The following is an 11183-nucleotide window of genomic DNA, read 5'->3' on the forward strand; positions in this document are numbered from 1 at the left end:
AGAAGAAACTTAGCAAGAGGCTGTTCTGAAGTTGGTATAGTTTTCACCAACAAAGAATTGGGATCTGTGTAGCGATGTTGTAACTAGATTTTAAGAAATGGTGGCGTTTGATATCGAGTAACTGGGTTATCCAGCAACCTGGCTATGTTATTGTTAGTATTTAACAGTCATTTCGTTATTAATAGTTTATATGAAATCGATTATCATGACTGCAAAAATATGTGCAAATAAAAATAGTGAAAGACTACTTAGGTAATAGTGTAATGATAATAATAGTTAAGAATGTTTTAGAATAACAACTTCGCAAGTTTATCCTTCGCACCTTTTTAATTAGATGACATTTGTTTGCATATAGAAATAATAACTGCAAACGGACAACTGGAATTCGCCTTATCCAGGTTCACTAGTTCTTATCGTATACATAAAAAACAAAACCCATTCGGTGTTTATGCTAAGCTATAATGTATATTTTCTTTTTCCAAACATGATCCTATTGTGTTTGAGACCTTGGAGATCTGTCTTCAAACGAGGTCAGTCAAGATCGAAGTACGGAGGTGATGTAGGAGTATACGAAGAGTAAGGAAAACAGAAGTAATATTAATAAAATACCATAGAGAAACCCAGAAAGCAAATCCATCAATGACATGTGTAAAACATTGGCAATATTACAGTGGCAGCCTTGCTTGGGAGGAGGTTGGTAGTGGGGAAGGGGTTCCACAGAAGGACAAATTATGGCCTTACTTGAACCGTGCCATGACTCATAATGATATTTAGTGGAAGTTTCGCTCACTATAAAGCAAAGGAGACGAAGATTAACCACCACAGCAGTTAGTAATTACACCACAACTTGTGTCTAAATCTGAGACATTATTTTCTTGTAATGGTCTAGTTGTTATCTTCTCTTTGCCGTGGAAAGAGGTTCGACGGGTAAATAAGGTGAGAGAGAGAGAGAGAGAGAGAGAGAGTGAGAGAGAGAGAGAGAGAGAGAGAGATTGTCCTCGTATCTTTTAATTCCTTTGAAATATAGAATTGCGTTACATTTCGTAAAAGTACGATCTTAGGCTTCTCTGACGTTTACTCAACAACAAACAGGTTTTAGAATGAGCCACACTGATGATGTTTAGTTTTAAATATGGATAATGTTCTTACATATATATATATATATATATATATATATATATATATATATATATATATATATATGTGTGTGTGTGTGTGTGTGCGTGTGTGTGTGTTAAATACACGAAAGTACTTGGCACGCTGTCTATTCATTTTGAACTTTCCTAGTGGCTTCAACTAAGACTTAGACTATATACGTACATATATATATATATATATATATATATATATATATATAGTATATATATATATATATATATATAATTATATATAATATATATATTCTAAGGCTTAGAATCTAAACGGAACAAAATTGTATCAAACCAGTGTCAGACCATCATTCTAATGGAGCTAACCTCGTATTAAGGATCTTTTATTATTTTTGGCGTACCCTTTCATGGCGGGCAAATATTAGTCAATCAAACCTCTCCTGGCTGTATATTGTTAAGAAGACTTCACTCTACCCCCTTTTAAGAGCGAACTGTGATTAAAGGACATTGCAATTAATGGTGATGGCCATAAGATTTAAACAGAAGGGATATCGGACAGTTAGCATTTACGAGAATAAATTGATAGCGGCAAGGGTAATGTAATGTCCAGTGGAATGAGACAAAGGATTAAGGTCTTGAGTCAAAGGTCATTTAATAGGTCAAGTTGGTGACCCTTTTAGATAAAAGGTTGCGAGGAGGTCATTACACTTCATAATAATGCATGGGTATGGATTAATGTGTTTTTACAATTATTAACCGGATGATTTTCAGCGTTGACTGACATTGTATATTTTAAGTATTTTACGCATTTTATATAGACAATTGAAGCCTTGATTCTTCTTTTCGTCTTATGCGTCTTAACATTGATATAGTGCCGTTTCTCTTCATTAAAACTCGAGATTAGCCTGAAAGATACTCCCGGATACAGTCCTGTGTCCTTAGAGTGAATACGTACTGGTACTAGTTAATATAATATATGACACGTATATCCATGTATACTTATACATGCATAATATATATATATGTATATATATGTATATATATGATATATGATCATATACACACACACATATATATACATATATTTAATTAACATTTTAAAGAAAATGGGTTTGTTTGTAATACTTTGGTCAAAATTTGTTATTGTTTTTCAATGTAAAAACCATCATCAATTGTGCATATAAATAAAAAATACGCCAAGCCACTAAAATGCATAATTACGCTATGATTAGCGTCAAGTATTAGTTTTCTTTGTAATTAGTCCGACACGTTTAATATTTATTATAATCTAAGCAATTGCCTGTATTCTGAGAACGTCGGGGCTTTTTATATATTAATATTTGTCCTTCTTTAAAATGACTTTATTATTATTATTATTTTTATTAACATCCTATGGTGTAATCATGTGTGGGTTTCTTTAGTTGGAGAATACCAAAGGTGCAAGAATTTCCTATATATGTTGCTTTGTCATATATGTTTGTACCTCATATAAGGATTATTGTTTGGATAAACACTTATTAATGTGTTTATGTTACATTATCTTTTTACCTCACACACATCTACTTCCATACCCAACACATTATGTACCCACACACACACACATACCCACACACACACACACACACACACACACATACACACACATATATATATATATATATATATATATATATATATATATATATATATATATATATATATATATACTATATATATACTACACATGTATATATGTACATATGCATAGATGCCACAAATGATTTGTTTTGTGTAGATTATGATCATATTACTCTATATATATATATATATATATATATATATATATATATTATATATATATGTGTGTGTGTGTGTGTGTGTTGTTGTGTGTGTTTGTGTGTGTGTAGATAAATCTGAATCACCATCCACTCTGCAGTTCGCAAGAGCGTTGCAGCAGATCGTAATTTCCCAATCGTTCCCCGAGCTGCAGATAGTAAATAAACAAAATGCTCCCCTCTTGTAATCAAACTCTTCCAAAGAACGTTCATTGGCTGCCTAGCTTGAACAATAGCTCCCATTAGCGCTCTAAAATGATGATGGCCCATCTCATTAATGGTCTGAGCAAAGCGTTGATCCAGCTTTGGCTCTAGTTGCTGCATTTCCTTATCGAAGGAGCCGGTGTTCTACTGATCATCACTTAACCGTGAATTGTTTAGCAGTAAAATATGCGCGAGTTTACAAGAAGGATTATAACGCTGAGTAATGTCTTGACTAACTTATTCCTTTATTAAAGCTCTCTCTCTCTCTCTCTCTCTCTCTCTCTCTCTCTCTCTCTCTCTCTATATATATATATATATATATATATATTATATATATATATATGTGTGTGTGTGTGTGTGTGTGTGTGTGATGAGATGCCTTTGTGTTCATCCGTCAACGGCACATAATTAAGAATTACTTAATATAGAGCTCAAAATTTGGTTAGTGGTTTCCTTAGCAAAAAATATCAGGAGGTACCATCAAACTGAACTGGATGATGCGTACAGAACCAGTAACACACTTGCGTATTTACGCATTTCAAAAGCGTAGCAAAGAGAAAACTGTCTGTTAAATCTTACTCCCGTCTAATCAGTCTTTAAACCTCATTAATCACAGTGCCTGGCAAATGTAAGCGCTTAGGTTATCCTTTAATTTCTATTACCTTCTGAAACCCAACGATTCTGCATCCTTATATTGCCATCCTGTATTCATCCCAAGATAAGTCTATTTCATCCAAATGAAGCATACAGATTTCTGCCTGCACTACTGTGCATTATTCATCAATAGATAGACTGTTAAACACTGAACCACTGCCTCAATTCGAGTAATATAGTTCCAATCACCTAACGATGAACTACGAGGCTCTCATCATTCCAGTAGCGTCATACCTACCACGTAGACGCATCTGAACTGAACATATAGACTGGCCTGACTCTCCAATAACAATTATCAGTGTCAGATCAAAGTGACGTCCGAAGACTCCGAACCATGAGAGGTCGTTGATACCATTCGATCTCGAAATGTAGTAGATAGGATAGCTCGATATGGCGGGATCGCATTCTATCTGTACGCGTGTATTCCGTCGAGAGGAAATGGAGATGAACAAATGAACGTTGTCTGAAATGTGATGTGCACATTGAGATATTTTCGAAATGAAAAGATTTTCAACACTTTTTCCCAGTGATCTGTTAGCAGAAGGTTTTGGCTATATAACTACAAGTGAGACAGGCAACTCCCTTGAATCTTTCAGATAAGAGAGAGCTAGATTATTTGTATAAAACACCTGCATATTGTAAACTGTAAAGAGAATTTTTGGTGCTTGAAATATCTATGCTAATTCACTAAATCCTTCTATGATTATATATATATATATATATATATATATATATATATATATATATATATATATATATAAGCTATCAAATGTTTCCTGAAATCGACTGTAAGAAACTGACTAACCTGCAAAAGGGGGAAAATATAGGGATAAAGGAGTTTAGATTAGAGTTAAATGTAACCGCTTCGGTAGGACAAACCAGGGGCGGGAAAACTATCAGCGTACCAGCAGAGTGCACGGATGACCTTGGCTCTATCAAGTTTTGCTCGTTTAAACCTACTAATGTATTCGTATACGTATACCAGAAATCTTCGAAAATCAGTTGGGGAAATAAATCGACAGGGAGAAATGGACTAACTGACAACTGAGAGCTACTCGCTATAGGGAAATGTAGGGACAGGGTGGGGAGGAGGCAGGGGAGGAATCGAGGCGGGAAAACGATGTGTCCAATGATTTGACTACGATTGCTGGTGGACAAAGTGCGTGTTACTGAGTGCTACAAGTCAGGTTTAATCGTTTAAGGACTGTTGAAATTAGCCGACAGACCAGTGTTAAACATCGGAGAATACGAGAACCTCAAGAAGTACCGGGAGAAAGGAGAAAGAGAGGTACCGACGCACAAACACAGTTGCAGCGGTGGAACCTTCAACCTTGTGCCCTTAACTTCATGACGAGAGAGTAGGAAGCAAAATCGACCATTATGTACTGCCAGGCAGCTTAAAGAGGAAAATACTGTTCTCCGTAGTCTTGTAATCCCTGGGTTGGTAGTATTCGGTATGATCTGAGCAAACGGGTTGGAATACGCAGGTGCTCAAAAGGAGTTGGTTTAACTGAAACCCCGAAAAAGAACAGAATTCGAATCCCTGTAATTTACGGCTGACTCGTAAAAATGGATGGATTCGACCTCAAAGCGAATCAAATTATGTGACAAGAGTCATGGAGGACGTGCCAAGTAGCAATGCGTTCAATGGTGATTTTTCCGTAAACATTTTATTACTCTTGTACTAATACATTTTCCTCTAATATATATATATATATATATATATATATATATATATATATATATATAGCTGTTAGGTGTTGGGCTAGCAGTTGCACCCTTAGTGGAAAGTCAGATTGCATGAACTGCATACATATAGACATATATAGTATATACCTTGAACTCTCTCGTACGGTAAAGGGGATGGGGTAAACCACTTGGGGGAAGGTTTTGCCGTGTTATTGTGCTATTTCCTCTTATTTATGACATTTGAAACGCGAAATACAAGCGGAAATAAGCGATAAATGAACCGATAACGGATCCGTTTCATAGACAAAATACACCTAGTACTACTTCTATTACGATGCCAAATGCTACCCGCATCCAAAATGTTATAGGGGAGCTTTTTGTGTCAGACACCTACTCCTAAGTGAGCGAAATGGTAGGGGGATTTTGGGGGGACATGTATTTAACCAATCACATTGCAATATTAACCCTACATTGCGATAGGACCGAGTTAAGAATTGGGGGGGGGGGGGCGCGGGGGGCGGTTTACATATATTCTTTTTCTTCATTTGTTTTATAATCGTGTTATATTATTTCAAGCTTTTATTTCCGTTCCGTTTATCATAGTATTTGTTTAATATGTGCAATGACGTGTTCTCACGTCATAATTTTGCCCTATTTCTCTTGCAATGTTACCTTATAATTGAAGTGCCCCAGAAAAATGCCTAAGGGGTGCGACTAAAAGGCGGTTTTAGGACGTTTCGATACCTTTTAGTCAGTAACGTCATATTGGAGGTTGCTTGGGGGTATTTCTTACGCGATTTATACATGATTTGCACACAAGTCACTCCCCTCTCTCTCCATTATTCGCGTCTGGCTATTCTCGTTTCAACTTTTAGAACGCATTTCATCACCCATAACAATTTCTGTTTTACATTTTACTAATTATTAAAACATTTATACACACACACACACACACACACACACACATATATATATATATATATATATATATATATATTATATATATATATTACATTTTATCGACTTACAGGCATTTCAGTTTACACAGTTCTCTCTCCCTTGTCTTTCCATTATTCAAGTCTGGCTATTTACGTTTCATTATTTAAAACGCATTTCTCACCCATAACAATTTCTTTGTTAAAATTTTACCTTATTATCAGAACATATATATGTATATATATATATATATATATATATATATATATATATATATATATATATATATATATATATATATATATGTATATATATATGATATATATATAACACATATATATATATAATATATATATATATATATATATGTAGTATGTATGTATTACATGATTTTGATTCTGATTATAATGTTTTTTAACATAGTTATTAAGTTTCAGTTATTAATCCTTCATTCTTTGATACTTCTGGTCTTTGTACAATGGTTTTCTGTATGGGTCGTGGGAATGATGTCATACTAAAAACTGGGTCACGGCTGAAAAAGTTGGAAGAATCCTGCCTTATATGGTAGTGATACATAGTTTGAAAACATAATTTATTAGCTACATCGGTAAAAGCCAGCCTATAATAGTCTTTGTGACATACACACCATCCTCTCTCTTATTTTTTTTTTAGTTATACACTGTATTTAGCATCATAAATAAGAAATAGATACACAATAAATAAACATGATTTAGTATAATGAATAAGGCATAAATACACGATAAGTAAATTCTGATTGTTTGAATGCATTTTTATCAAATAATATGCTAAATACATGCACAGCATTTTGCATAAAAAAATAAGAATTACATACATAATAAGTATGATTTGGTATAAATAAGAAATAAGTACACAGTAAATAAATATTATTATTATCATCGCATAATATACCAAAGGTATGTACAATATTTAGTATAGTAAATAATACGCAATAAATACCACAATAAATGTATATACACATATGGCATATGGGTATGGCGCGATATGTACTAGTTTGTTTGAGTTACCCATAAAATCGTGAGCGGGGGCCGTTCTCTTTCGTCTGGCCGAACGTTTAATCAGTTGGTGAATATGCGTACCGGACATAACAATTTCCTCAAAAATATCTTTGAACTTGGATCTTCAGGCTTTGTAGTGACAAGCGTATCCGAAAATGAACAAAGAATTAAAAAAGTTAAGGGGGCATTGTGGCTAATTACAGTTGCATATGTATCTGGTAATAAAGTGACCAGTAGATTTACATATGGATATATAATAATATATTATATAATAAATATTATAATAATAATATATATAAATAATATATATAGTATATGTATATGTATTTATTTTATACGTAATACAAGTCCGTGTGTACTAACAAGGAACACAGGACTTTCTAACTTCTCCCAAAAACGCAGGATTCATCCGGAGGGAGACGCGCTAAAAAGAAAAAAAATATACCGAGCGTATCTACTAGTTGTCCGAAGACTTTTTTTTTTTCTTTTCTTTTTAACGTCCCGGGAAAGATACGGCGTTCTAGAAAATAATGGTGTGTTAGGGTGATAACGTCCATGTAATGGACGATGGTGTCCGGAACTTTTGCTAGAAATTGGGGCTCTTCTTGCTTTGCTGTAGGAAGGCTCTCTCTCTCTCTCTCTCTCTCTCAGTTTATTTATTAGTCTATCCATATAACGTTTTCTATGTCCCTTTCCTTACACTTTACCGATTGTGTCGCGTGTTTCCGTATATGTTCAGTTCTTGACTTGTTCTTCTTGTAACATAAATTCCCCTAAAATTGACGTAATGCTGACGTAGGTCTAGACGGAGGTGACACTCACCCATGCATGTAAAACAAGGTCACACACAAAAGCACAACAAGTCTATATAGGCTAGCTGGTCCACTGTTATAGTGGTTAGTGTCGTGACAGCCACTCAGATGTCGCGGGTTCGCGTCTCCACCCAGGGCGATGAAAAATAACTAGCGCTGTATCCCGATCTATCGCTGCATTGTTGGGTCTGCGGCGGGAGGTTGAAACCAACATTCTTTGGAAGCTTGAATTTCAAGTCTATAGCCGCTGTGGTGTGCTTATTCCATATGAGTAGGTTTCATCTACTGAAATGATGATGATGATAATAATAATAATAATAAAAATAGATGAAGAAAATTAATGATTCTATTTCATTCTTACTTTCCCCTCTCATTTCCAGTTGGCCAAAACCAACACTACGCCCACTACCAAGAAGGTTTTGCTTTATCCGAAAACCTCTCCCGTTATATATTCCTTATAAAATCACAATGGGTTGTTCGTCCCTTGACGATCCTCTACGGACGAGACTATACACCCACGAATCGGATCATCGTTATCGGTCTAAGGAGGAAGGAAGGCTTCCCAAGAGATGGAGGGTTTTATTAATGGTGGGAATCCGTTTTAACGCTGGGCTGTTCCACGTAAGAACAACGTTCTCTTCGTTCAGTTCCTCTGGAGTTTTTGGGTGGGTGTTTTAGACTATCAAGGTTTTCGTGTACACACATAGTACACACACACACACACACACACACATATATATACATACACACACACACACATATATATATATATATCATATATATATATATATATATATATATATATATATATATATATATATATATATATATATATATATATGTGTGTGTGTGTGTGTGTGTCGCGTAGTATTTAATTGGCCTACATCCACAAACTAATTAGCAGGTGTACTCTTACACACTAAGGCATAATATATATATATATATATATATATATATATATATATATATATATATATATATATATATATATATAAACGTCAGAATTGCATGTCCATCAACCATTCATGACACTTTTCTCTCGCCAAAAGTGTTTCGATATTTTCTGTAATTTCTTTGACTTATCTTTCGTTAAAATGTTAAAACAGCCAGTTTGCATTCTTTCATTTACGCTTCTCTTTTCATCGTAAAAGTTAACTGTCGCTCGCTATGTTTACGTCTACACGTCGTTTATCTTTCAATTTCATCTTAATCTTGTTCTAAGCCCTTGTACGCCCGCTCCCCTCCCGAAACCCCCCACAAAAAAAGCCTTTTAATTTTACTTGAAATATCTCATTTCAAGGAATAAGTATTACGCCAGTTTTATGCAAAAATCGATACGCTCAGCATTATAAGAAATTACGTACGAGTAGCAGTGACAGACCAGAAAATAGAGATGATTACGAAAAATAGAAGAAAACTTGAACCATTACTATTTCTAACCGATAGTAATCGTAGGAAAAGGAAACGGAAGGAAAAGAGAAATACATGAAGTAATTGAGCAATCTTTTTTTCCACGTTAACATTTTATAAAACAAAACGAAGCACTCTACGGCATTATCATTTTTTCAAGTAAGCAAAAATGTGAGGGTTACAGAAATTTAAGTAGGTAATTAAATATCAAGTCTTCTGTCACACAAATTTAACGATATTAGGTCACATCGGTATTTGGATTAACGAAGGCCAGGGAATGCCAGTTTTTGTCTACACTGTTCACCTGGTCAGGTGTACATGGAAGGAGCATAGGCCTATTAACGTCACCCCCAAAATCTTCGTTTGAATATGGAGGGATTATCGACCTTTGGAATGTATTTATATATATATATATATATAATATATATATATATATATATATATATATATATATATTATTCGAGCTACGAATGTCCTTTAATATCTAATTCGCTGTACATCGAAATTGATATATTTTCATATATGTAAACCGAAAGGTAATTTTTTTAGTTGATAATAATTTCGTGCTCTCATGGGATCGAACCACCGTCCAGCAGACAGGAACGAAATCAGGAGCGAATTAGATATTGAGGGACATTTGTAGCTCGAATAATTTATATGAATCACGGTGATGTGATAATTATTCATATATATATATATATATATATATATATATATATATATATATATATATATATATATATATATATATATATATAATTTTAATGGATACTCTGCCAACCACTATTAGTGCCTCGCTCGTTCCCCCTGCTAGTCAGGTCGATAGTGTGCATATACCTGCAGGGTCCTCTATTCCTCAGTCATGCTGTATATTCTGCTCATCTTATTTGCATTCCGTCGGTGAAGGGTCTACTAGTATATATGACAACGTTGACTTACATGACGGCGATGATACTGATAAATATGTTAAGGATGATGATGACAGACCTTTTCATTTCGTATATCTTAAGAACATTTTCTTTACAACTGTAATTTTCTCTAAATATCATCTTTATTGAAATCTTTCCTGTCTATTGATTTCAGTGGAATTGGGCCGAACATTCAGTGTACAACGCTATCGCCTTCCTAATTAATAAACCATATTAACTTTTGGTCAGCAGTGAACGCAACGCTGTATATAAATAAATCAGTCATTCTGTCAATCTATTTAGTGAATAATCGAAAGACTCCCGAATTCTTTAGCAAAAGTGACTTTACATGAAAAAGGAGATGAAATGAAACATATGGCATCCACTGAACGCAATACCTCTGAATTCTGCTCTGACTGTTATAGAGAAATAGACTAAAAGCAAATGACCCCTATTCGTTCCTAAGCCACTTCGCTCGGTTTGACAGAAGAGCGGACGAAAATAAACGGATTTCGGAGTCGTACTGAAGCGGCTGTTGACGGGGCTTCAGAGACTCCCTGCAATGTTTAGCTTCAGTTTCTGACACATGGGCTCTGAAACTTCCTGTGTC

General features: G+C 34.6%; 1 protein-coding gene across 4 annotated transcripts in view; it reads right to left on the reverse strand.

Moving 5' to 3' along the window:
* The window catches only part of LOC135214799 (uncharacterized), a 235403-nt gene that overhangs the window by 30191 nt on the left and 194029 nt on the right, over positions 1-11183 (reverse strand). The gene's annotated exons all lie outside the window — the stretch shown is intronic.

Source organism: Macrobrachium nipponense, chromosome 46 (assembly GCF_015104395.2).
Source record: "Macrobrachium nipponense isolate FS-2020 chromosome 46, ASM1510439v2, whole genome shotgun sequence".
Lineage (NCBI taxonomy): Eukaryota > Metazoa > Arthropoda > Malacostraca > Decapoda > Palaemonidae > Macrobrachium > Macrobrachium nipponense.